The 26,094-nt window shown below is 39.1% G+C and overlaps 1 long non-coding RNA gene across 1 annotated transcript; it reads left to right on the top strand.

The window, feature by feature from the left end:
• The first annotated feature begins 7,840 nt into the window (after positions 1–7,840).
• LOC148125613 (uncharacterized) lies at positions 7,841–24,243 on the top strand. The gene is made up of 3 exons (XR_015744007.1): positions 7,841–7,917; positions 17,182–17,228; positions 23,946–24,243. It is a non-coding gene; the product is annotated as an uncharacterized LOC148125613 (long non-coding RNA).
• The last annotated feature ends 1,851 nt before the right edge of the window (positions 24,244–26,094 follow it).

The following is a 26,094-nucleotide window of genomic DNA, read 5'->3' as shown; positions in this document are numbered from 1 at the left end:
TTGTATGTTTTGTGAAAACTTAAATAAAGCTTTCATTAAAAAAAAAAAAATCAGAATTCTAAGTACAGCCGGAGTTCTCATCCAAAATCTATGACATCATCTTAGAAAAGCTAGATGCAAGCAAAGACAAAATACCTTTTCTGTGTCAGGAACTTAAAATACTTTTTCCCAGATGCTGTTTATCATCTGCAGTTTTTAAAATAAGTATGTTTCAAATGTATTTTAAAATCTGCTGATTAATTGGAAGAACTTTTGCTTAATTTAAGCTTTTGAGTCATTAATTAATCAATCAGTAAATAAAACACTTTTCTATTGTTTAATCCATTCTCCTGGTCTCTTTTTCCCTATATTTGCCCTATTTTGAGAATTTTTCTAAATTAACAAAACAGGATAAAATATCAAAAATAAAATCTCAGAAATGTGGCACTGACATAAATAATATCAAAAATATTTTGCCCACATTACTAAACATTTGATCAATTTAAAAAGTGAAGTTGCTTTTTTCTTCATGTATATTGCTAATATATATGGAAATAGACTATGTCAAAATGTGAATTCAGGAAGAAAACTTTGACAAGTTGAATGATTTGTCTATTTACTTTGATGTAATAAGTTTTGAATAGATCCAATGAGGGGAAAATAAAGTGTTGTTGATGTTACCTAGTTTAGTAATGAAACATGCGTAAGCAAACAACCAAACTCAGATAGCACCAAGAATTCCAAAGCATTCAATATATTTTTCTCCTACATTGCCAGTCAAAAAAGAAAATCAGCATTTAAATACTAGCTTTTAATGGGAAATTTATTTTTTTGCCTTAGTTTTAAGCCTTAAGCACTCAATTATTTAGATTAAAAATATTGAGATTTTAACATTAGATGTTTTAACATTACTTACATACATAATTTTAGAAATCTATACACTGTGCATTTATTTAAAACAACATTATTTGCCTTTTTGGCTCAAAAGATCAAAGATCATCTTATAGATAATAAATAGAAAGGCAGGGTCTCAACAACAACATGAAGGAAATAAAACAAAAGGGGAAAGAAATAAAATATCAATGATTGTAGTTCTTATTACTGTATGATCAATTGAAATAATATTGAGATGAGTTATTTGGACTCTCAGCAGAACCCAACAAGGTTTAGATATAGGATTTGTGCAATGCACAGAAGAAGTTGGCAATTCATCATATGCCAGATTTTCTTTGGACAAGACCCCCATTTTCCTCCTCCTCCTTTTTCTATGTTGATATGCTGCACCAAATGATATCTGATTCTGAGAAACTTACAGCCTCGGTAATAACAATTAAACATAGTATTTATGTAAGGTAAAAATAATAAAGTAATGATGTAATACATAACATATTACAAGTTCAATAATAACCATTTAACTTCTACCTATTCTATTTAGGACAGATTAAAATGACCCAGCCCCTAAGACCTGCTGAAAGAGCCATGTTTTAAAAGGTTGTGAAAAACTAGCAGGATTGGGAATCATCTGCTATCAGGGTGAAGATTGTTTCAGAAAAGTAGGACAACAGTTAAACAACCTGTCTTCATAAACTCTGCAGATGACATTCCCGAAGGGTCAGCACTAGAAGGAGATCGCTATTCTTCCTCTCAACAGGTAGGCAAAGACCACTGAGGAAAATGATCCCATTGATATTCAGGCCCTGAACTATTCCTTTGGTATTCTTACATAAATGATCTAGAACGGGTGTCAAATTCTCATCATCACATGACCTATCACAACTCCCCCCCCTCTGCCATGAGTTTGACAACCCTAATGTCAGAGTTCTGAGTAATACATCCTCAATAAACAGAGCTCTGAGGAAAGTAGGTTTCTCAAATAATTGATTTCTTTGACATGTATTGGCATAAGCTGGTGAAAACCGACTCTGAATATTCTCGTGGTTTACACCTAATTAAAAGCTTTCCCCTTTTCTCTAACAGTCAGTCACATGGGTCCAATCAAGGTCCAGTCCAGTTGCCAGGTGATGTCTTTCCTCCTCTCCCCGGCCACATGTGGGAATATTCTTGGTTCCCAGGAGAAATTGTTTTGTTTTGGCTACAAAACCCCTCTATCTTTATTCCCCGCTCCCTATCCAGTATGGCAACACTGAAGCCTCAAAATGGCTTTAGTCAGATCAGCTTCAGGGTTGACACCTGATCTAGAATAATTTTATCTGTAATTATTTTATGTAAAACATTTAAGTTGATTGATCTTGATGTATTGGTAAGCAAATGGAGAATTCAGAATGTGTACATGGAAACTTCAGAGGGGTTCCCCCCATTTTTGATTAAATACATAGCTTTTTAGATTGAAATAGTGGCTCAAATACTTTTGTACTTTTAATACTTTGTATTAAATATATAGTGTCATTTTCTAAAACAATTATTTCAAACTCTTCCATGTTGATGATAGAAAACAACATCCTTCAACTCACTACAAAGAAAATTCCATAATTCCGCCTAATAGCGTAACTTCTGTGTATCTATTCAATTAGGTATTTTGTGATGTATTTAAACTAGAAAGGAGATTAGTAATCCAGTTAATTGTGACAGGCAAGCCAATTAGCAAGCCAACTAAAGAATGAATGATGTTGACAAGAAATCTTCAATTATGTTTGCAACACAGAGCTTTAATTTCTTACCCAAAATTCTGCTCAACAGTTTCTTCTTTTTCAGGTAATTGCTGCAGTCTTAAAACTGTTTACTGTGATTGCACAATGATCAATATTATTGATTACTTTGGGGCAACTAGTCCAGCTATCTCTGCTACAATCAATAGCTCATGTATACATATATATATATATGAGCTATTGATTGTAGCATATGACAATTACATTTGTGGCCCAGATGTATTTCAGACAATTGGCACAGACAAGTTATATAGATATAACAATGTTTGTTTAGTTTCTAATTAAGGCAAGAAGTGCTGGTGTTTTTGCTTAGTTTTTTTCAGGGTTAAACATTTCCTTTCTCACTAAGGAATTGTATTGACTATTTTTGTTTAGTGAACTAACAAAATCCCAGCTGTGATTTAGGAAATGTCAGTTAATATTTGGAAATTTGGTACTTCTGTATGTTCCCCAAACTTAAGCTGAATAAAATGTAATATCTAAATCATTTTGGAGGTGGAAAAGTCATTATATTTCTTCTCTTAACAGAATAATGGAGTTGGAAGGTACTTTGGAGGTCTTCTAGTCCAACCCCTGCCCATTCTGAACAAATGGCTATCCAATGCCTTATTAAAAATTATTTTAAAAAAATCCAGTAATGGAGTGCCCACAACTTCTGAATGCAAGCTGTTGCACTGATTAATAATTCTATCTGTCAGTAAAAATGAGATGTCTTTTGTCATAAGGAGAGCTTCTTCCTTATAAGGAGAGGCAGCCCATAGCAACCAGCATCCTCAAACAAACTTTCAACTCCTCATTGGGTGCAGAGCCAATTAGGAAGAGAAGATTGGTATCCACACAGCTCGTGGGGAAGGACTTGTATGCATGTACCCAGAACCCTTTCCATATGCAATGGCCTAACTCACGTCTGCCCTAAAAGCCACAGCTGTCTCACTCTTCTTGGCTACATCAGAGCTTGGAGAAACCCCAGAAGAAAAGCTGGGGTACAAGTTTTCTTCACAAGTTTGCATAAACATATTATGATCTATGTAATACCATTTTAGGGACATGGGAAATTGTAAATTTATAGTGTGATTATACATTTACAAAGTTCCTTTCCATATATTGTAGTAACTATAATGGAGTAGAATAATGTATAATGTTTAGCCCTTGAGATAAACCTAAACAGTTTAATGTATACAATTTAATGTATACAGTAATACTTTTCTTTATGGGGAAGATCTTTACAGATAGGTCAACCTTCATAAAGACAACTCATAATCTATTGGATCATCCTTCTTTCCACAAACAATATAGGCTGGCACCATTTCTCTCTCCTTGTGACCCTCAACAAAGCCCTGGTGAAGCCTTGTTCTCCTGCTACTTTCCCTCCTTGACTGACTCACAGAACTGCTGAGGGCAGGTTTAACATAACAATGAGAGACAGGGACCACGAGGTCCCTCAAGAGTGCGCTCTCCCTCTCTCTCTCTCTCTCTCTCTCTCCCTCCCTCCCTCCCTCCGGGTTTTGAAATTTCAGGCTCCAAAGTAGCCAGTCACCATTTCCCATTGGGCCTTGTTCCCAACTGATTGAGCACAGGGACCAGAGAAAAGTGACAAATAGAGATATAGCCATGATTATTATGTTACCACAGCTGATCACAGTAATGTGGTGGCATGGAAGTATGGTGGCCCTGAAGTGGGCCGTTTCATCCAATTGAAGGTTACAAAGAGACAAACAGGAGAGTTTTAGTAGTATATGGATAACGGTTTTATTGCATGTATCACAAAGGGGAAAAAAAGTAATACTACTTTAAGCATTGTCCAGTAGCATCTTAAGAATGGAGCAGAAATTGAAATACAAGTATCTTAAGCAGAAAAAAAGAAGCAATAGCATTGTTGTTCATTGATGCTTAACTTGCATCTTCTTTTTCCTGGTAGACTGAAAGTGAATACATTACTAAAAGTAGTTCAATTTTAAAAGATAACAAAAATACATTCACTCTATCATCTTGACTTCACCCCCTACTAGCGGGAGCAAGCAATGAGAATCTTTTCTTGTTGAAGGCAGAGGAAAAAAAGGCTTCCCTAAGAGGTACAGCAACTTTCTATAATAGTAAAATCTTTCTAAGAGCTTTCAGTATGGCTACAAAATTGTCTGAGTGAACTACACTATTGACTGGAAGACTGTGCAGATAGAAAGCAAAATGACTCTCTCTGTATGTTTATACATATGTGGAACGTTTGACTAGTCACTGCTCAAATAAAGTTGCAGATACAATTTTTTTTTAAAAAAAAAAACACTCACCTTGTGCTCATAGAAAAAAATTCATATAACTTGCCAGGGAATAACATGTTTATATTCTAGAATGGCTATCTTCACCTTCAAAAATGTTATTGATAATATAGCAGTAGGAACTGCTCATTTGGCATAAGAAGTTGAGAAATGGCTAGGTTAGATAATTTTTTGAGAAGACTGGATGATGTACAGTTTCATCCTTTTTGTAGTCATTTTTATATAGTTACCATAGTCAAAATACAAAATATTTTTTGTTGTTTATATGTGTAATGCTTTAGCACATTAAAAACATCTTTGCTATGCTCTGGGGCATGATGGGAAGCAAATGCATAATCTATTAAACAGTTCTGAATATGAGCAGCAGAAGGGAGTGATAGAAAAACCACATACTGTAAAACAAAAGCAAAAAGAGGCTCTGTACAATAGTTTATTCTACTCTGAATATTTGCTCCACTTGGTTCCATTGGTTATGCGTGTTTGATTTATTTCCATTTATTGTTACATTTATAACTTCCCTTTTTTCTGGGGGAGCTCAAAATGGCCTATGTAGGATCTTTTCGGTTTTATCCTCAAACAGCAGTGCATTGGAGGAAAACTATAGTGTGAGTGATTAACTAAATCCAAATCACCTGGAGAGCTCTTTGGGAAACAATATTGTGATCCACTAGTATAGAAGGGCTATCTTGCAATGTATTAGAAACTTTCTCCTTTTCCATTGAACAATTTTCTTCCAGTGTAAAAAAGTTCTGTTACTGCATTGCTAAATATTACAAGGTCAAGTTTTATATTTCACCTGAAAAGAAAGTAACAAAATGCTTCAATCTTGGTAAGCTCCTTCTCTGCAGAACTTTTCTTATTATGTTCGTCATTTTCCCGAGGCCAGATCTTCAGAAATATCACCTGTGGTTCATTGGTCACGGTCTAATAAAAATTTCAATCACACATTCTTTCACACACAACTAAGAAACTTACCCAATTGATTCAGTTTGTTTCTTTGATTATCAAGTTGATAGTATTTTTAATGGGATGAAAATAGATATTTATTTGGCTGGAAGCATCATCAGAATAAGGAAAATTAATCACAACCTTTCAGTTCCTTACATCTTACTTAAATCGGCTTTACTGAACCTTTTAAAAATATATAGTTTTGTGTTGATAACTATATCAGATTAACATGATAGCTGATTTGTGGGTTGATGCCCTTTTGATTTAATACATGTATAACTTGGTAAGAGATATAGCATCTGCTTAGGGAGGTTTCACAAATCAATTTTCTCTTTCAAAGTCCTTCCATTCTCTGAAGCTTGTTGTATTGAAAAATTGCCAGAAATGTTTTTTTTAGGGGGGAGTTGTTACTGACCAGTCCTCTGTAATCTATAGTTCGGCAAGACATTAAGTACTTGGCATTTATTTCTAAACAATTCAATCTCTAAACACTATTGAAAATTCAGCAGGACATTTGTGCACTTGTAGTTTTGGTTATCTGGAACTCTACATGAAAGACATTTGATTTGCCTGCTAATGGAACATGTCATAGAATAATAAAGTCACCTACTGTGTTAATTTTTTTTTAGCTTGGATTGCAGTAACAATTTTTTAACAAGAAGTTTTTAGGACTGTGTAATATCTATTATGAAGTTGTGATCGTCTCTCTGTCCCCCATGCTTTATTTTCCTGTTGTTAAAATCCAAAGAGAGATGTTTCAGTGGAGAAGCAGTATGTTAAATATTGTTTTTTAAAACTCATTAAATATAATGAATATTTTAATCTAATGCTGAGTATTAGATATCTGTTAGTAGCAAACTGTAAACACGCCTTATGTAAAATATTGGAATCAGAGGGGTCAGAAAGTGGAACAAATGTTTTTGTAAATTAAAGATAGTTCCTTGCCCCTCCCTCTGGACCAGAAAATATTATTCCATTTCCATTTCTCCATCAGCTTGAAATATCAAATTCTCTCACATTTTTCTCATCCCCCAGTGGAGGGGAATTTCTATTTCTCCAGTCTACACTGTTCTTATTCTGAGAGTGAAAAACAGATTCCATCTCCATTTTTTTCCTCCTGACCAAGATAGGAGGTGGTGTTAGGATAGAATGTGCAAGAAGGATGTTTTCTTCCATTCCAGAAGTGAATGGAAGAAATATGCATGTATTTTCTGTATGGAAGCTATAGATGAAATATTACAGGATTTATTTCTGCAAGTATAGAAATTAATATTCAAAAATTACACCAATTCTCTTAACAGGCCACGTAGAAAGAAAAAATGTAGTAGAATGCAGTAGAAAAAATAAGCTATGGTTTCCAATAGCAATGATAGTTAGGAGATTGCATATGTGAGTCCTTGGCACAATCCAGTTGATCACCGAGGTGTTGAACCTTCTGAGGTTGCTGGAAAAAACAGAAAGCCCTTGAAACTGAGAATGGCAGCAAATGTGTATATGTGATAACTTGAAAGGTTGAATAAATGCATAAACTTGTTATAACTAAACTCAGCCATAGGTAGAAGATCAAGCCAATTGTCTTGATAGTACTTTACTATTAAGGAGCAATAAAGTATTGCTTTCGGTTTTCTCCACCTGAATAGAGAGAATGGACAGAGAGCAGGCTGATCTTAACATTCAATCACTGAAATAGAACTTACTAGGAAATATGCTTTGAATCTCATGCCTTTGTTAGAAAGCAGCTGCCTGCACAAGCCATGTTCTGAAAACCCGAATGAACAGCTACCTATTCATTTGCAATGAAATGGGCCATCTTAGAAAAAAAGACAAGCATCACCAGGCTTTCTCCTCTCCTCTTGTCTCCCTCCTCTCCCCTCCCTTCCTCTCCTCTCAAGTTCTAATTCTTGCTCTTCTGGTAGCCTCAAGTATTGTTAACTTATATTGTTGTAGTATATCTGATCTCTTCATCTTCTTCTAGGTCTGCCTCATGTTCTGCAACCTTCTCTTTTTATATATGCCTTGTATGATATGGAATTCCTAAACATCCTCTTCAGGTGAGCAAACAACTTTATTTGTTTTTGCCTGTAGTTTAAGATTGGTTCCATGACAATCATTTCTCTTATGGTCTCCTGATTTTATCACTTCTGGTCACTCCAGCAGCTTTCCTCAAACATTTAATTTCTATGGTGACTAATTTTCATTTATGTTTTATTGTAAATGTTCATGTTTGGCTCTGGTAACATAGGGTGGGGATATGTATGCTCGGTATAAAATACTGAGGTGCAAAAATTGCATCTATGCAGCTTCTATTTCGTCTAAAATCCATCCACTCTTCCGCTAGTTATGGTTCTATAACTGGTCTTAATCTCATTTCTATTATCTTGGTATACAATTTCTGTACATGGCTTAATAATCTGGTGCTTGATATTGTGTGCATTCTTGTTTCCTTTCTTTCTTTTTCCACAGTGGAATGACTTTGCCTCCAGAAATTGTGGGTGCTCCACTGTTTTCCCCTGCTGTTTGAATTATTTCTGTTGGTAGCTCATCTATTTCTGGTGCTTTGTATTTGGGTGATTTTTTAACAACTGTGCCACCTCCTCAATCAGTATTTCTGGCTCTAGCACTATTGTTAGCAGGCTCTTCATATGTGGTAAGTCAGGAAAAAAACAACCCTAAGGTTCATGTGATGAAGAGATGGTTAGGTTCCAGCTGGCATGGTTAGCAAGAGGCTAGTTGTGATGACAAGTATGGCAAGAAGAAATATAGGTGTTAAGTTTGAGCAATGAGAGGCTGAACCAGAGCATGAGTGCAACAATACTTTATTTTACAATAAAGGGCTGACCGTGCTTGCCACGCCTGGAACTGGCTCGCAGCAATCAGCAACTGGTTGGACCCTGCAGCCTGCTTTTATAGCTGGCTGCTGGAGAGAACCAACCAATGGGAATGGGGGAATAACGCCCACACAAAGTGAGTGGACCTGAGTGAGAACTCCTAGAGTTCTCAGGACATAACACCCCTTCCCCCCAGATGCGAACATGCATAGTCCTTGAGGTAGACGGGGGGTTTGTGTTGGCGCCCGGAACGGCGCAGCTCGGGAACATTGTCTGTCTGTTCGGTATCAGTCTGTGACGGTTGAGCCGGCATAGTGTCGCCAACGCTCCCTCCAGACTGGGCATCCTCGGAAACCACCGGGTTGGTTACTGGGGTCGAGCTCTCGTGGGTTGGATCAGGCTGGTCAACTCTCTGGGCGCTGTTGTCCGAGTTTGGGTTGACCGGAGCGACCGCTGGTGCAGACTGGTCGTTGGGTGCGATGTGGCTGGGCGGCGGATGAGGTGGTTCCTCTTCGACTGGAGACTCTGGATTCTTGTTGGCAAGGGTGCTGAGGCACCTTCTAAGTTGGTCTATGTGTCTCCTCCAGACGCGACCATCCTCCAGCCTGACCCTATACGATCTCGGCCCGGTGACGGCGATGACCTCGCCTGGAATCCAAAGTGGGTCCCCAGCGAAATTCCTTGCGAATACTGGCTCCTGTAACATAAAATGTCTAACCCCGAAGTAGAAGCGAGGGAGAGTCAGGGCAGTATTGAGGGTGCAGTCTGTCCAATACAGTCCTCAGGCGCCGGCCCATCAGAAGTTCCGCTGGGGACTTATTGGTGACTGTACAGGGGGTCGAGTGCTGGCTCATCAGGAACCGTGCGAGTTTGTGGTGCCAGTCATCCCTGCCAAACCTAGCGAGGGCCTCTTTGGTGGTCCTGACGGCCCTTTCAGCCAACCCATTACTGGCAGGGTGAAATGGGGCTGTGAAAATGTGGCGAATGCCCAGGTTGGCAGCAAAACGGCTGAATTCTACTGATGCGAACTGTGGGCCATTATCGGAGACAATGGAGTCGGGTAGTCCATGTGTAACGAACAGGCGCGTTAACACGTTGGTGATTGCTAGTGTGGTGGTCGTGGATAGCTGTGCCACGTCTATCCATTTGGAATAAGCGTCCACGACCACTAGGAACATCTTTCCATGCACGGGCCGGCCAGATCGATATGGATTCTAGACCAAGGGCGCTGGCGCTCTCCCATCTGGTAGGGGTGGCGATGGGGGGAGCAGGACGGGATTCCTGGCAAATGCTGCAGGAACTTACCCAATTGACAATGTCCTCGTCTAGACCCGGCCACCACACGTAGCTGCGTGCTAATGACTTCATTCTCACGATGCCAGGATGTCCCTCGTGCAACGCCTCCAGGACTCGGGTACGCAGCAAGGTCGGAATGACCACTCGAGTGCCCCACAGTAGACAACCCTGCAAACTGGACAGCTCCTGCATGCGAGTCTTAAAGGGTGCGAATTTGTTATCAACGTTGCCTCCCGGCCACCCCCTCCTCACCCAGTCGAGCACCTGGGCGAGCGCTTGGTCTGCCTTGGTTTTAGCGGCGATGTCAAGGGCGGTGATGGGCAGGTCCAACTGGGTGATTTCGAAAATGGCGTTGACAGGAGCTGGGTCTTCAGCCGGAGCGGGTAAAGGGCAGCGACTGAGAGCGTCGGCGTGATAGAGTTTTGCCCGGCGGTGAATAAGTTTGTATGAGTAGGCCGCTAGGAAAAGTGTCCACCTTGTCATCCTAGGGGAAAGGACTTGAGGTGTCTGTTTGTCGCCGGCCAGTAGGCCCAGGAGGGGCTTATGGTCGGTGACCAGTTCAAGAAGTGGCCAAAAAGGAATTCGTGAAACTTTTTCACGGCCGCAACAGCTGCTAGGGCTTCCTTGTCTATTTGGCTGTAGTTTCGCCTCCGTGGCCGAGAGCGTCCTGGAGAAAAAGGCGATGGGGGCCTCGGCGCCATTGGGGAGTCTGTGACTAAGGACCGCCCAATTCCAAAGGGGATGCGTCTGCTGCCAGTACTAAAGGAAGGTTGGGGTCGAATTGGATGAGTACTGCCTCTGACGTAAGTAGTGATTTGACGGCGTTAAACGCCTGGTCTTCTTTGTGCCCCCAGTGCCACGGTGACTTTTTGTCTAGTAATCTGTGTAGGGTTCGGCTACTGAGGCTTTATGGGGCAAGAAGGATGCATAAAAGTTCAGCAGCCCCAAGAAAGCTTGTAGCTCCGTTTTGGAGGTTGGTGTGGGAGCTTCGTGGATTGCCCTAACCTTGGACTCCAGGGGGTGAATGCCAGAGGCGTCAATTTTATAACCCAGAAAGTCCACCTGTCTAGTGGCAATGGCGCATTTTTCTTTTTTTAACTTGAGGCCATGCTGTCTGAACCTCTCTAACACTGCTCGCACTCTCTGGAAGAGTTGGGGGCTGTCCCTGGCCGAGACCAAGATGTCGTCGAAGTAGGGTACTACACCAGGGAGGCCCTGTAAAATCCGCTCCATGAGGGATTGAAAAATACCCGGGGCAACACTTACGCCAAATTGGAGACGCTTGCATCGGAAGGCACCCCTGTGAGTGACGATGGTCTGAAGTTCCGCTGTTTGGTTATCAACAGGGAACTGTTGATATGCTTGAGACATGTCCAATTTAGCAAAAATACTGCCCGGCTCGAATGTGTGTAATAAGTGCTGAATGACGGGCACAGGGTAGGCGCTAACTTGTAAATATTTATTGATTGTTGTCTTGTAGTCCGAGCAAATTCTCAGGCTACCATCTTTTTTAAGGGTGTGACAATGGGCGTCTCCCACTTGGCGAAATCTGTTGGCTCAATGACCCCTTGTTTTAGTAGTTTATCCAATTCAGTGTCTAGTTTTGGTCGAATAGCAAATGGAACTCTACGTGGTTTTAATCTGATTGGGACTGCCTGGGGGTCAACGGTGAACGAGATGGGGTTCCATTATAACACCCCAGCTCCTCGCTGAACACATCTGCGTAGTCAGCGAATAAGGAGTCAGTGTCTGAGGTTGAGACAGCATGGACTCCTGTTAGCCCTAGGCCGAGGTGGGGAAACCAATCGAGCCCCAATAAGGTGGGTAGATTGCCGTTAACTACCACTAGAGGTAGGTGGCCTTTAAAAGCTCTAAAACTGACAAAGAACTTGCCTCTGCCGATCACGGGAATGGCCTTCCCCTGGTAGTCCTTCAGACCGAACTGGCATCTCTGAAGCCGGGTAGTAGATAGGCTGCGATGGAGTCTCTTGAGGGTGCTCGACGAGATTATTGAGAGCGCTGACCCAGTGTCAACCTCCATGTGGCACGGTTTACCTTCTAGGGAAACGGAGAGAGAAATTTTACTAACAGTGTGGCAGCACGCCTGGCAAGGCGGTGCTTGCGACAGTTTAATACTTGCCTCTGTGGTCCCGAGTGCGAGGACGGGGGTCTGTGTGCAGCGCTTTGAGGGGCTTGGCAGACTCTCTCGCGATGTGCCCCTCTTATGGCAGTTGTTGCAAGTGGCTCTTTAAACTTGCAGGTGGCCCTTTGATGCGATCCCCACAGGCTAGGCACAGTGTGATGTGCTTGGGTGGACCGGTGTATTCTTGTTTGGCCCCTACCTGCGACCGTCTGTCGTTGGCGAGGCGGTGGACGTCGTTTTCATCGTTGTGGGTTTCCTCCGCTTCCACCTCTTCGGAATGGACTGGGAACAATGCCAACTTGGCACTTGGGCCCTGAATTTCGGTGGCTGAGTTCGTTGCTAGCTCGGCTGCTAGGGCCTCCTCGACCGCTTGCGCGAGGTTGAGGTCTTTTTGCTAGCAGGCGCCTCTGTAGGCTGAGATCCTTGACCCCACAAACTAATTGATCGAGGAGCATGTCCTCCAGGTATGTTCCAAACCCGCAGTGCAGGGCTGCTGTTCTGAGGGCGGCCATATATTGATTGATGGTCTCCTTACTTGATTGCTTCCTCATACGGAACGTGAACCTCCTGGCGATTTGTGAAGGCCTGGGAGCGTAGTGGTTAGTGAGGATCTCAAGGAACTCGGACCATGGAACGTTTTTCAATTCTCTCGGCGCCACGAGTGCTGCGGCGGTATCAGAAACGGTGGCTCCGCAGTAGATTAGGAAATAGGATTTTTCCGATGCTCTCCCGCATCCGCCAGGCCGACCGCATCGATGTAATGATTGAAGCGGTTCTTATACGATTCCCACTTCTCTTCGTCTGGTTTAAACACCGGGAATACTGGGTTGGAACTCATGGTGCTGGACGGCTGGGCTACCTGCGGAAAAATCTCTCTGGGACAACGGGCGCTCGTGAGTTACTAGTGATATCAGCTCTGGAGAGGTTTTTTTTGCTACCCTCTCTTTCTCTCTCTGGGTTACCACGTTGGCTGCTAGCCATTGGAGGTGTCTTGATTCGCGCCAAAAGTGGGCGTTAGTGACTTCCTACAGCGCTGTGCTGTGTCTCCTACTGGCTCGAAATTCAAATGACACCCGTTTGAATTTCGCGCCAAATACAGAGCGGCTGCGGCTCGCAGCGCTTCACTTTCCCCATAGCGGGGCTAACAAGCGGCTACAGACGCTTCTAACTTTTTGAACCAGACCGCTTTCTCTGGCTGCGGATCAGCATTTGCTCTTTTTGATCGCTCGTTTTGTTGGCTGACCGCTCTCTCTGGCTGCGGATCAGCGTTTCCCTTATCGCCAGCCGATCGCTCTCTCTGGGCTGCGGATCGGTGGCTAGTGACTCAGCGGTTGCATGGTGCTTCTGGTAGCCATCCCATCCTCGTCGCCAGTGTTAAGTTTGAGCAATGAGAGGCTGAACCAGAGCATGAGTGCAACAATACTTTATTTTACAATAAAGGGCTGACCGTGCTTGCCACGCCTGGAACTGGCTCGCAGCAATCAGCAACTGGTTGGACCCCGCAGCCTGCTTTTATAGCTGGCTGCTGGAGAGAACCAACCAATGGGAATGGGGGAATAACGCCCACACAAAGTGAGTGGACCTGAGTGAGAACTCCTAGAGTTCTCAGGACATAACAATAGGCATTTGTTAGCTTGAAATGAGGGCTAAAATGAAAGAAGGTGATAGGAAATTCTCATACTGACAAAGAGGTTGATAACATTTGTTTATTCATTGCTTAGTGCAGGGCAGCTGGTATTTTCAGAAGGGATTGATTGCATTTCCCCTGAACTAAAAGTATGGGACAAACTATTTTGAATGATTACATCCACATAGCATATTTGAAATAAAAGATGTTAGAATTTGTGTGCTTAAACTGCTTTCAATAACACTAACTAATCAGTATTTGATAGCCAGTTTGGTATAGTAGTTAAAGCATCAGTGTAGAAACCAGGAGATTATGAGTTCTAGTCCTCCCTTAGGGGCAAAGCCAGTTGGGTGACCTTGGGCTAGTCACTTTCTCTTAGCCCTAAGAAAGTGGCAATGGCAAACTCTTTAAAAAAACCTTGCCAAGAAAACAGCTGGGATTTGTCTCTGACAATGGACACAACTGAATGGAAGAAAAAAGAAAGAATTTAGAAAGACCTGTTTGCTTGATTTTTTGTTTCCTCTTCACTTTGTGGCTATGTAATTTTGATATTACCAGACCAATTCAAGTACTATGACAGCATTAAACTAGGTCTACTGGGAAGCCAACGGAAGACCAAAGGAATAGTGACAGACTTTGAGTAAGGAGAATAACAGTTTAGTCCTGTGATGGCGAACCTATGCCATGCATGCCAAAAGTGGCATGCAGAGCCATCTCTCTGGGTACACCAGCCGTTGGCTGTTTTTTTTTTTGTTCTGGTGCACACATGCGTGCCAGCCAGCTGGTCTTCACTCATGCAAGACTGCCAGAAACTGGTGGAGCAGCTCCCTGGCACACATGTGTGTGCCGGCCAGCTGGTCTTTGTGCATGCATGCGCGTTAGAAACCAGAAGACCAGGTGGGCGATGTGCATGTGCGCGCTGGGAAGCTAAGCTTCCAGTTTCCAGTGCACATGCATGTGCACATCAGGGAACTGCTCTTCTGGTTTTCTGCTTGTGTGTGTGTGCATGCGTGTTCTCATTTTGGCACTTGGTGCTGTAAAGGTTCAATGCCACTGGTCTAGTCTTTTTCTTTCCCTCCTATCAGTAATGGGTTTCAAAATAGTTGGGCATGGCTTGGTGGGAGCACTTTGTGCGTGTGTACACACTTGGTGCATGTACGCACCAAATGTGCACTTTGCGCAGGCACAGAGGCTTTCCGACTCACCTCCTGCAATCCTGCATTCTCCCTGTCACTTCAGCAGCTGACGCATGGCAATCTGCTGTGCCAAGCAAAGCAGCTGTGCTCCAAAAACCAGGGAATAAAGGTCAGTATGGGAGCCTGGATGGCCAGAACCGGGCCGAACCGGTAGAATTCCACCACTGCCTACTATCCTCTTCACTCCATGTGTTTTTCTATTAAGTGTCTAAGAAAAGTTATATTAACATATACAGTATATCAGACCTATGTTTATATTGTGGACAGCCTAGCCAACTTACACATGAATATCTTGTTAACTGTCCCTTTAAACCAAAAACACTTATGGGACCTGTCAGCAAGGGGAGCATTTTTCAAGCAATTACCCTAAACACTCCAGTTTGGTGAGAAATAAATGGCTGGTCTCCAAGATCCCAGAAGTTGGGAAACTAGAAATTAAGACATGCAGAAGTACATATCAACACTTAATCATTTGATGCTATTGGCAATTTTATTAAATCCTCTATTGCACACAAATGTTCTCTGCCCATTCAGCCTGTCAAAATCTCTTTAGGGTTGAAACTATTGATGGCTGGTTGTTATTCACATTTATTTATTTAATTTCTGGAGTCACCCATGCCAACAAGTAACTCTGAACAAATCTGTAGATTAAATCTGGCTTGTAAATCATAGCCAGGACTTTATATAGGCAAGAAATCTATAGTTTTCACAATATCCAGGCCAAGGCTCATAAACTAAGGATCCATTTGTAAAGAAAGGAATCAAGAAAGAGAGGCTGAAAGTATGTAGAACTGATGGTGTCAAATTATTTTCAACAAGGGGATGAGATCTGGAGCACTGTCTTTTATGACTAGACTTTGCCATTCTGATCTCTACTGCCTGGACCTCTTTACTATTGATTCAATTTCTTCCAAGGTGAGGCTCTGATGCCTTGCAATCTAATCAGAAGCCATCTGTATTAAATCAGATTCAGAGGTGGCTGACCGAATTGCAGTCAGTTCCCTGAATAGTTGCCTTGCAAATTGCAAATCTTAGTTCTGCATTGATTTAATTCCTCATCTAACACTTAGCTTAGGATTTTCAGATATGCCTGAACTTGATTATCTCATATTTTTATTTTACAACACGTGTATTCCATTATTATGGACTGCTCCAATTCTGAGGCTGAAGAAGACAAATAGCAGAAACTCTGCAACCTTCAGCCTCAGAATTGGAGCAGTCCATAATAATGGAATACACATGTTCTAAAATAAAAAATATAAGATAATCAAATTCAGGCATAACTGAAAGTCATCAGCTAACTGCTAGATGAGGAATTAAATCAATGCAGAACTAAGATTTGCTACCAAACCTAGCTATGAAATGTAAGTAACAGAATAGGCTAGTAATAAGCACTCTTATCATATCAGATTTATTGTATTTCTATATTTTCTTGCAACTTCCCTCTAATGATGGCTTTCTCTCCAATAAACAGACATTAGTAACACTATTCTTAAATTTTTAAGAATATTGATACTAAGACCTTTCCTCTTTTACTTACATGAACAAACACATAAGAAATGAGGGATATTAGCATGTTAACTACACTGAATGGAAATTCTTCTTACTTACTGGTCAAGGTTCCCAGGGAAATCTAGCAGAATGGGTATGGTTACCTTGTTTCTCTATTTGAACCTGAACACTTAGGTTGAGTTGGTTATCAACAGTTTATTTTAAAGTTAGCAAGTGTTTTTAAGCTTCAACAGACTGAGTACTGATAGGTGCAAAAGTTCATGTGTACCAGCAAAATATAGTTCAGAAGCAGTCCAACAATCTAACGATCGCAAAAGGTGATCAGCAGCACACAGGATTCAGTATGGAGCAAAATTGGAGTATTTCCTCTTTTGCAGACCATTTCTCTTTGGCTCTCTAAAATTCATGCACATTCTTAGACTAGGCAGTTGCTCAGCATTGAGGTCTTTATTATCTGACTTGTTCTGCATCCGTTTCTGATGATGAGTGGCAGAGTTATCCTTGGGTATTTGTTGTTCCCAATTGCTGTTTGTGGTGTTTATTCAGAAGAGGCTTCTCCATGTTCGTCTTCTGATTCTGAGAAAACATGATACCAGTGTACACAAGACTTGGACATCAAAGAAGCAGTGAGAGGAACAGAGTCCAAATTCAGCAGCAGAGTTTCCTCTAAAGGCCTAATTGCCTTACATTGGACCTTTTATATCCTTTTCCAGATTTTAATGTATTCTCTTACTCAGATTGACTCACCAAGACTCTCAAGGTATGCTATCACTTCTGAATTTCAAGGTATGACTTATGATTGGTCTGTTCTTATCAGTTGTGTGCAGTTTTCTAGGTATATTGTATTGTCCATCTTTAGGCATACCATTGAATATATCACTCCTATCCCTCATTCTGGTCCTTCTACTGGGTCCTGAAAAACACACTTTTGAATCCTTCTTGCACACAGACTATTTAAGCTGCCTTTTACCTAATTCCCAAATGAATGCAAATAGCTTCTGCCAAACTAATTGAATAAGTTCTATAAGCTTTTATAGATTAGCTGAAACCTGAACCAATATGCAAATCTTGCACCTTTGTTTCAAATTTTCCATCATTACTTCTGTTAAGCAATGTGAAGAATACTTAATACAAAGTGATCAATAATACCCCTAACATGGAATCTATTTTACCAATGGTCGGAAAAAAGGGGTGGAGATTAAGCATGTAAATTTGTATTGGTAAGCATATTAAATACCCAAACCACATGATTGTTTATTAAACACTAAGAAATGTATTAAATGGAAAATCAATAAAAAGATGCTTCTAAGGGTGGTACCAATTAGTAAGTTTGCACTTAATTTCTGTGCATAACTTCCTAAGTTATATGTTCATTTTAAATGCTTTCATTTTAGTGGGTAGAATCTGTGGATAATAAGTATTGTAGCTGCAATGTAATTAAAGCCCCATCCCTTTTGTTCCCATTACACACACACACACACACACACACACACACACACACACACACACACACACACACTGGGATGGGGATTTCATTGCAACTCTGTCTTCAGCATCTTCTACTTAAACCTTCCACTCTAGTAGACTCTCGTATTTAATTCTATGATGACACATCATGCAATAGTCCCATAATTTATTTGGTTAACACGTTCATTTTAAAGATAGGACTTCAATCCTTTCTGAATACAGTAGAAGCTATATTAGATTCCTCTTAGGTTAAATAATCTGTAATTTAAAAGGACAATCATGTATTACTGTTGTCACATTTAGAGATGCCACCATTCTTGTGATAGACTGAGAAATATAGCTCGATTGAATAACAGTGGCAGATGGTTTGGAGTGGTCTGGGCATAGTGGAAATAAAGTTTTCTGCATACTACTGTCAAAGAAATCTATTGGGCACAAGACATATTTCCTTGGCCTATCTTCTTTTTCAGTGGGCAGATATGTGCATCATAACTGACATAATGATGGACACAACTATCACATAGGTCACAGAAAGAAAAGGTCATTGCAGCCAAACAAGAAATAGCAAATCACCAGTCTGGGAAACATTGTCAGGGAAATGTGTCTTGAAATGTGCATCTCCTTATGATTCTTTTCTAGTTTCAGGTTGTTATCCTCATATTCCCCAGCCTGCAGACCTTAAAATGCTTGCTGTTGCTCTGTTGTGACTAAAGCTCAGGGTCAGTTTCAAACAAAACTCCCAGGCAGAGCAGTCACTGCGAGGGAAACCTTTTAACAGCAAAACAATGAAATCTTGCAGAAAAATGGCAACAGGGGTTCTGAACAGAGTGAAGAAAAGAAATGAATATCTATGCCTGGAAATTTAAAGCTCCACAAAGTGACCAAGGGGCATTTAGCAGTGCAAAAGAGAGTTAAAAGAAATGAGATTTAAGATAGAGTTCAGTAGTTTTGTTTACTAAAAATAATATACCTCTAGCACAAAACAGATTTCTTTTTTAGAAAAAGAATGGAAGAAAAACCAGAAGTACATAATACTGAAGGGAAAGATGAAGCAAGAGCAGGGGGCGGGAAACAGTCATAGAAATAACCATGGTAATACTGAAGCTGGTTCAGACATCTGTTATCTTGTAAATCAAATTCAAATGATTATGACATTTGATGTACATTCAAATTCAAATGTTTGTCTGAAATGGTATCAGATTTCCTGCCCGGGCAGAGGTTTGGACTACAAGACACTTCCAACTCTGTTATTCTGACTTGCTGTCCCTTTATGCCACATCTTGCTATAAAATTGCCTTGTAAAGTATCAGATAATCATCAATAGTGCAAATCAATGGATCTCTATATGTTCAAATCTCCATAATCCACAAGATTTTAAAGCTTAGGGGAAAAAAAACTGATCATGTAGCTGCCATTGGATGGTAAATGTGACAAAAAGACTACTTTGAATTTTGTTCCTTTGTAAAAGACATTTATTTTTTTTCAAGGACATTTTCCATATTTTTATACCAAGTTTTCTTGATGTCAGGAACTGGTTGGGTTGTGTATTTTGAGGCACAAAATGCACAAGACCTGTCCTCTAGTCTGAAGGATAAACTAATGAGTCAAACTAGATTTCCTGGATCACCATTATGCAACTAAGAATTACAGTAAAATAAATTCAGAACTATCATGATAGCTGGAAAGACTAGATCATCCTAGAGCAAGGAAAAAGATGATTCAGAAGTGCCCAAAGTACAGTACTTTGTAGAATTAATATGATTCCAATTCTTTTCTTTGGCTTTGAAGCTCTGTTGTTAGTAAAGTTAACCAAGCAAAAAATAAATATAATCCAAAGGCATAGCAGACCAAAAGAGACTGTATATCAAATAGCACTAGTTTTTTAATTCAAGTTCAGCATTGGCCACTTAATTTATAGCCAAGTTCACATATGTTAAAATTACAGCTATTAGCAGTAATGACATTTTATCAAAAGATGGGTATATTTAGAACTGAGGCTGGTCTTTTGGCCAAACTTTTTAATAACTATGGTATCTTTTAGTAGAACTCTTCAGCTAATTTTTAAGTAATTCACCTGAGGGAAATTGACCAAAATAAAGCTTCAGGGATATCGTGGCCTCTAAGGAAACTCTCATTTGACAATAAAGGGCAGCACAGTAGGACTGTCTACACACTGTGCTCTTTGTCAGCTTTCCTCTTTTGCTTGAACCTGTAGAAAACAGTGAGTGTAATATATCTCAGTTGATCAATATTTAACAAACAGAGCAGAATGTCAAGGAAAAAAATATTTGAAGGGGCACTAAATTCCAGTAGTTGAAAATTTTTAGTCTCAAAATGGCAATGTTATAACTAATAATTGCTATTTAGTTTTAAGTAATGAAGCAAATCAGAAATGTACAAGTGCTCCATTGCCCTTTAAATGGAGCTTTCTCTAATGATACTCGAATGTTTGTAGGAGTTTAAAGTTTAAAGCTTTTCCTTTTCAGATCTTCATAGTGCGCCTGGGTAATTTATTCTATTGTGGGAAGAAATGGAAAGCATCAAAAAATTCCATTTTTCATTAATAACATACACACACACACATACATACACACACATAAAAGAGAGAACTGAATTGTAGAAATTAGAGGCATAATTGAGTATAAGTCAGGGAATCTTACTTCCCAATCCATCTTTCCTGCAGGTAAGGGTGAAGCATTTCCCATTTCCTCAGTGTGAAGCATTTCCTTTTTCCCTGCCCCTACTCACAGTGAGAAAATGTATCATTTATCATTGTTTTTGAGTCCTTTGTCCTTCTGAAAACCTACACAGATCTGAAATGAAAAGAGCAATTTCTACTTTCAAAATGAGACTGACACATGGTCTCAAAGATAATACAAGGAAACAAATCTTCTCTCTTCTTTTTCATGCAGTAGGAACTGAAATAAGCACAGGGGTGAATGTTAATGTCTTCCATTTGATGCCTCATAGGATTTTCGATTCTTCATTCAGAATACATTTTTAAATAACCATCTTTTGTTTCTGAGATTATTGTGATATCTGATTGGTTTGAAGGACTATGGATTTAGATTAAGAATAAAATTAACCTTTAAATCTGAATGATAAAACATAACACATGTGAAATGCAACCTCAGTAATAAGAAACGTGGTAAAATAATTAAACTTATATCCTTCTAAATTGATGGTTTTATAAAGACCACACATAATAACCTGATATTCTAAAAAGCGCACTGACCATATTACTGGCATGACTTACTGATTCTGATTATTTTAAGCATATTAAAAAAACCTCTGAATTCATATATTATCTTGGTCAAAGTACAATGATTGATGCAGTATGATGGAGAATATAATATTGGTTCCATGCGAAGATTTAAAATGTAACTGTCAGAGACCACTCAATTTATGAAATACCCAAAGAGGATTCTCCCATAAGGTATATAACCAGTAGAGACTCAAGATTATTGTCTTGACATGTGATGAGAATGTGGCAGCAGATGAATACTTTGCTTCACTATTTTGTTAATTTTGTTTCTATGGACAGCATTTATTTTTAAGTTCTTGAAACAAAAAAACATTTCACTTGCTTTTTCATTGGTTCTCTAGAGCTACAGTGTGTGTGTGTGTGTGTGTGTGTGTGTGTGTGTGTGTGTGTGTGTGTATAATACTGTACATCCTGCATATAGTAGCTATGCTATAACAAGATATTCTCTGCTAAATTGCTCTGCTGAAATAACCAGATTCTTGCCATCTTAAAATCATTATTACCTACATTTAGCATCTGTGCAGCACACATTCCATCTGGCACTGCAAGTAATTGGGTATGATTAAAGGCTCAAATAATATTTTGGCCAATGACTCATAAATTTAACCCTTGGATTGCCAAATAAAACCAGATTCAATAATCGGGGTGGGGTTTTTTTTGGTTTTATAGAATATTTTGCAGAATATTCAGATTCTGATTTGAACATCTACCTGGGAAAACTTGGGGTCCTCATCTGAAACCTAGACAAACTTCTTCCCACTTTCTCAGGCTATAATATAATAATATCATATAACATATAATATAAAAGGTACTACATTAACTCAAATTAACCAGGCACAACACTATTAACAAGCGATATTTGACATTAGCCTAATGCAAGAATTCATTTAATTTACATGAAGGTAAAATATTATGAGGAAGAGGTCAAACATCCCAAATAGTTTTCTTCTTTCTTTGTTGATGGAGGTATGAATAAAGACTTATATTTCAGTTTCACATTTAAAGAAATAAAGGAAACTGAAACAATCAGGAAAATATTAATCGTTGAGCAACAGAGAATGTAAATGGCATGCTCATAAAGGAAATAGTCAGCTGATCTATTTGAAAATGGTTGAAAGTAGAAAGCCAAAAGCTCTACAAGTGAAGAACAATTGCAGCGAAAGTCTAGTATATAAAATGAAGGACTGGGGTTTATATGATAGCAGTGTCTCCAATATTTGAGGGGCTGCCACAAAGAAGAAGTGGGTCAACTTATTTTCCAAAGCACCAGAAGGCAAGACAAGGATCAATGGATGGAAATTAACCAAGGAGAGAAGCAACTAAAACTAAGGAGAAACTTCTTGACAGCGGAACAATCAACCAGTGGAACAGCTTGCCTTCAAAAGTTTGGGGTGTTCCATCACTAGAGGCTTTTAAGAAGGGACTGGACAGCCATTTGTCTGAAATGATACAGGGTCTCCTGCTTGGGCAGGGGGTTGGACTGGAAGGTCCAAAGAACTCTATGTTCTAAATCTTAAATGTTTGACCTGGAATTCATGTAAGAACAAACTCAAAATTTGTGCAGATATTTCAAAACAGCGATATGCTATACATAATGCCAAAATCCTTTAACATTGACTTTGGATGCTATTTTCCATCATTAAATACAAGATAACATTAGAAAAAACATACAAGAAATTTGAAGTCTATATGGAGGTTAACTGCTCAAGAGGAATGTTTCAGAAAACTCCATAACTATATTTTTCCCTTGGAAGGATACATTATCAATATTCGCATCTTTGATGATCATACATGCAGGAGAAGTGTTGCTTTATTGGAAATTGACATACCTTAACCTCCAATAGCTTTTCCTTAAAAAAAAAAAAGAACAAATAGTGAAATAAAAAGTAATAAATTAGAATTGGCAGGTAGAATAGATTAGCAATCTATGAAAGAATTACTAGAGATAGAATTAAATAAACCTGGATTTCTCTATCAATTTACAAAAGCAAACTATTCAATTCTAAATGTAACTGTGAAAGTGTGAAAAGTTATTTACAGGTCTGAAGCCATTTCTGATTCTATCAATTTATTTTCTCCTCTCTGTTGTCATTACTCACTTCTCATGAATCTCCCTGGACTGTTTCTTGCTTTAGGAGGAAGAATATCAATAACCTGTTCGTTCTTCAGGATGTTTCCTAGTGACAACGTGCAATACTCCCACATTTCAGTCTTATTCTATTTACATTATCTCCACTGCATATACAATAACAATTTTAATGTAGAAAGAAAAACAAGAAAAACTATAAAATAATCTAAGAAAACTGAAATGAAACAATAGTGTAGTAGGGCTTTTATATAACAATATAACAAGCTGTAGAGGAATATGATTGAAAAAATAACTGAATTCATTAGCTTTCTATTTGAATTCAGAAGACTGTTATTATGCAGGAATGTTTTAGATTCCGAACAATTTCTAAATACTGCAGGGAGATGGAAATTATTTTAATGAATAGTAAGACATTCATCCAAAACTGTATTTATAAGTGAGTCTAATTTGATTTTCTTTTTAAGAATATGTTTATATATGATTATTTTTGGTTCTTTGTACTAAACTATGTTGTGAGCTTGTAATATTTTTCAAAGGATATGAATAAAGATATATACATGACAGATAATTCTAAAGTGAATTTAGTAGGGAAATAACAGATGGAAAATTTTATTTTGGTAGATGCTAAAATCAATGTTAAATATATTATTTCATAGAAAATGAAATGGGCTGGTCACATAGCAAGAAGAACTGATGGCAGATGAATGAAGGAAGTCATAGAATGGATTCCAAAAAGAGACCTGAAACAAGATGGATTTACGACATCATGTATGTGGGCCAGCTGGGCCAGCTGGGCCAGCTGGGCCAGCAATCAGTATTGCTGGCCCAGCCGGCAAAGGAATGCTCAAGACCATGTTGGTTGGAAACATTCAGAAGAGGACTCGATCCTGCAGTGGATCGACAATGGCTAGAACGATGATGATGTTATTTCATATGTTGGGAACGGGTTTTTGTTGATGCGGTCATTGTTTAGTGTTGCTTTATGCTTGAATAGTGTGGATTTATTTGTAGAAAGAATAAAGTGGATTTATTTGAAGAAAGATAGGATTTGTGGAAATAGTTTCTTGTAGCAGTGATTAGCTCTCTCTTGCTATCTAAGCCTATATGAAAAATGAATCGTAGAATATATACATACATACATACACATACACTATATGCATACACACACACAAACACACGTGTAAATATATGTATATTTGTGTGTGTGTGTGTGTGTGTGTGTGTGTGTGTGAGAGAGAGAGAGAGAGAGAGAGATGGTTTTCCTACTGATTTTGCTCTGAATCAACCCATCCCTATGACAGTTATTTTGAGGGCTCAGGGAATTTTTTTTCTGCATCCATCCCCAATTGTTTGAAATTGGATTTGGTAGTTTATTCATGCCTGTGATAGTCTGTTTTTCTTGTTTTATTATGTTCTAGTTTGATTGTTTTCTATAGTTCAGAGGGGCTAGACAATATTCAGCTATCTGCCTATCCTGGTCAGCTTTGCTATTCTTGTCAAACCAAACCTAAGCCATGGCTTCATTTTTTTTGCTTGTGTAATTATTGTACACCAAATTGTACCACCTCACCTCTCACTTAGTATATTTACTTCACAACTATTTATCTTCTCCTCCCTTCCCGAGAAACTCTATACTAGAACTTACAGTTCTTATATCTGTAAGTCCTACAGTATATAGAATGACACTATCTTATCTAAGATGGCAATACGCAAAACATTTTCATTTAAAATCAAATGAATGATGTCTTTGTAGCTAAACATAATGAAAAACTTGAGTAGAAAAGACTATATTAACAATTTATTTTCTTCTTTTGAATAGTCTGGCAACATTTTGTTCACGTGTGTGTGTATGTGTGTCTGAATGTGGGCTGTAAGTCAGCTGATGGGAGTGCTGATCAATTCATGATATTTCCAGCCTATTTCAAAGCTCGGAAAAGTGGCTAAAATCAGTTTCAAATTGGTTTGTGAAATATTGAGGAATGAAAATAGAATAAAAACTGAATGAGATGGAAATGCTTTGAGGCAGTTAAAGTAGGGATAGAGTTCTAGACATCTTTTCCTCATCTCCATCAGTTGGAGAAAGAACTTTAGCCACGACTCAGGAATATTGCTACCAGAGAGGTAAAATAAACAACATGCTTCACTGAAATCTCAACTGATTTGTTTCACTTTACAAGAATGCAATAAACAATCTTTCTGTAACAAATGATTTTTTTTAAAAAAAAACCCTTTTCTACTCTAATGGAATACGACTTGGTGTTATTTGCACTGTTATATCTGCTAATAGAACCACAAGCCCTTCTTCTCTGTAATAAATGTTTTGCTTTTCAGACAGTGGCCGCAGAATAGCTTGATTATAAGGATGGTGTAAACTCGATGCCAAAGATTGGCCTTCATAGCAGCCTGTAAATTCCATCTATTTCAGAAGTGATGTGCACATTTCTGGTATCCAATCTTTAAATATTTATTCTGCTGTGTATATTTCTGATGGCATTATCAGGAATATATATGGCAGGATGAATATTTAAAGATTTAAAGATTATACGTTAAAGATGTGCACATCACTTGGATGCTGAAGTTTTGCACACTCCAGCAGGATCAAGCTAAAAAGATCTTACTGGAACTATTGCTAGATAACTGTTGTGTCAGGCTTAATCACTGAATCAGAACTATTTGTTGTGAGCAAGTATCCTGGGATAAAACCTGAATAAATAGGAATAGTTAGCACAACTTTTTCTTTTAGTTTAAATTTAGGTAAAGTTGGTGCAGAATTATTGGTGAAAAGTTATGAATTAATCTATGCTC

This window comes from Pseudonaja textilis, chromosome 5 (genome assembly GCF_049901715.1).
Source record: "Pseudonaja textilis isolate UNSWEBS1 chromosome 5, rPseTex1.2, whole genome shotgun sequence".
Classification (NCBI taxonomy): domain Eukaryota; kingdom Metazoa; phylum Chordata; class Lepidosauria; order Squamata; family Elapidae; genus Pseudonaja; species Pseudonaja textilis.
The sequence above is the reverse complement of the archived record's forward strand: the minus strand, read 5'-3'. Positions and strand labels throughout refer to the sequence as shown.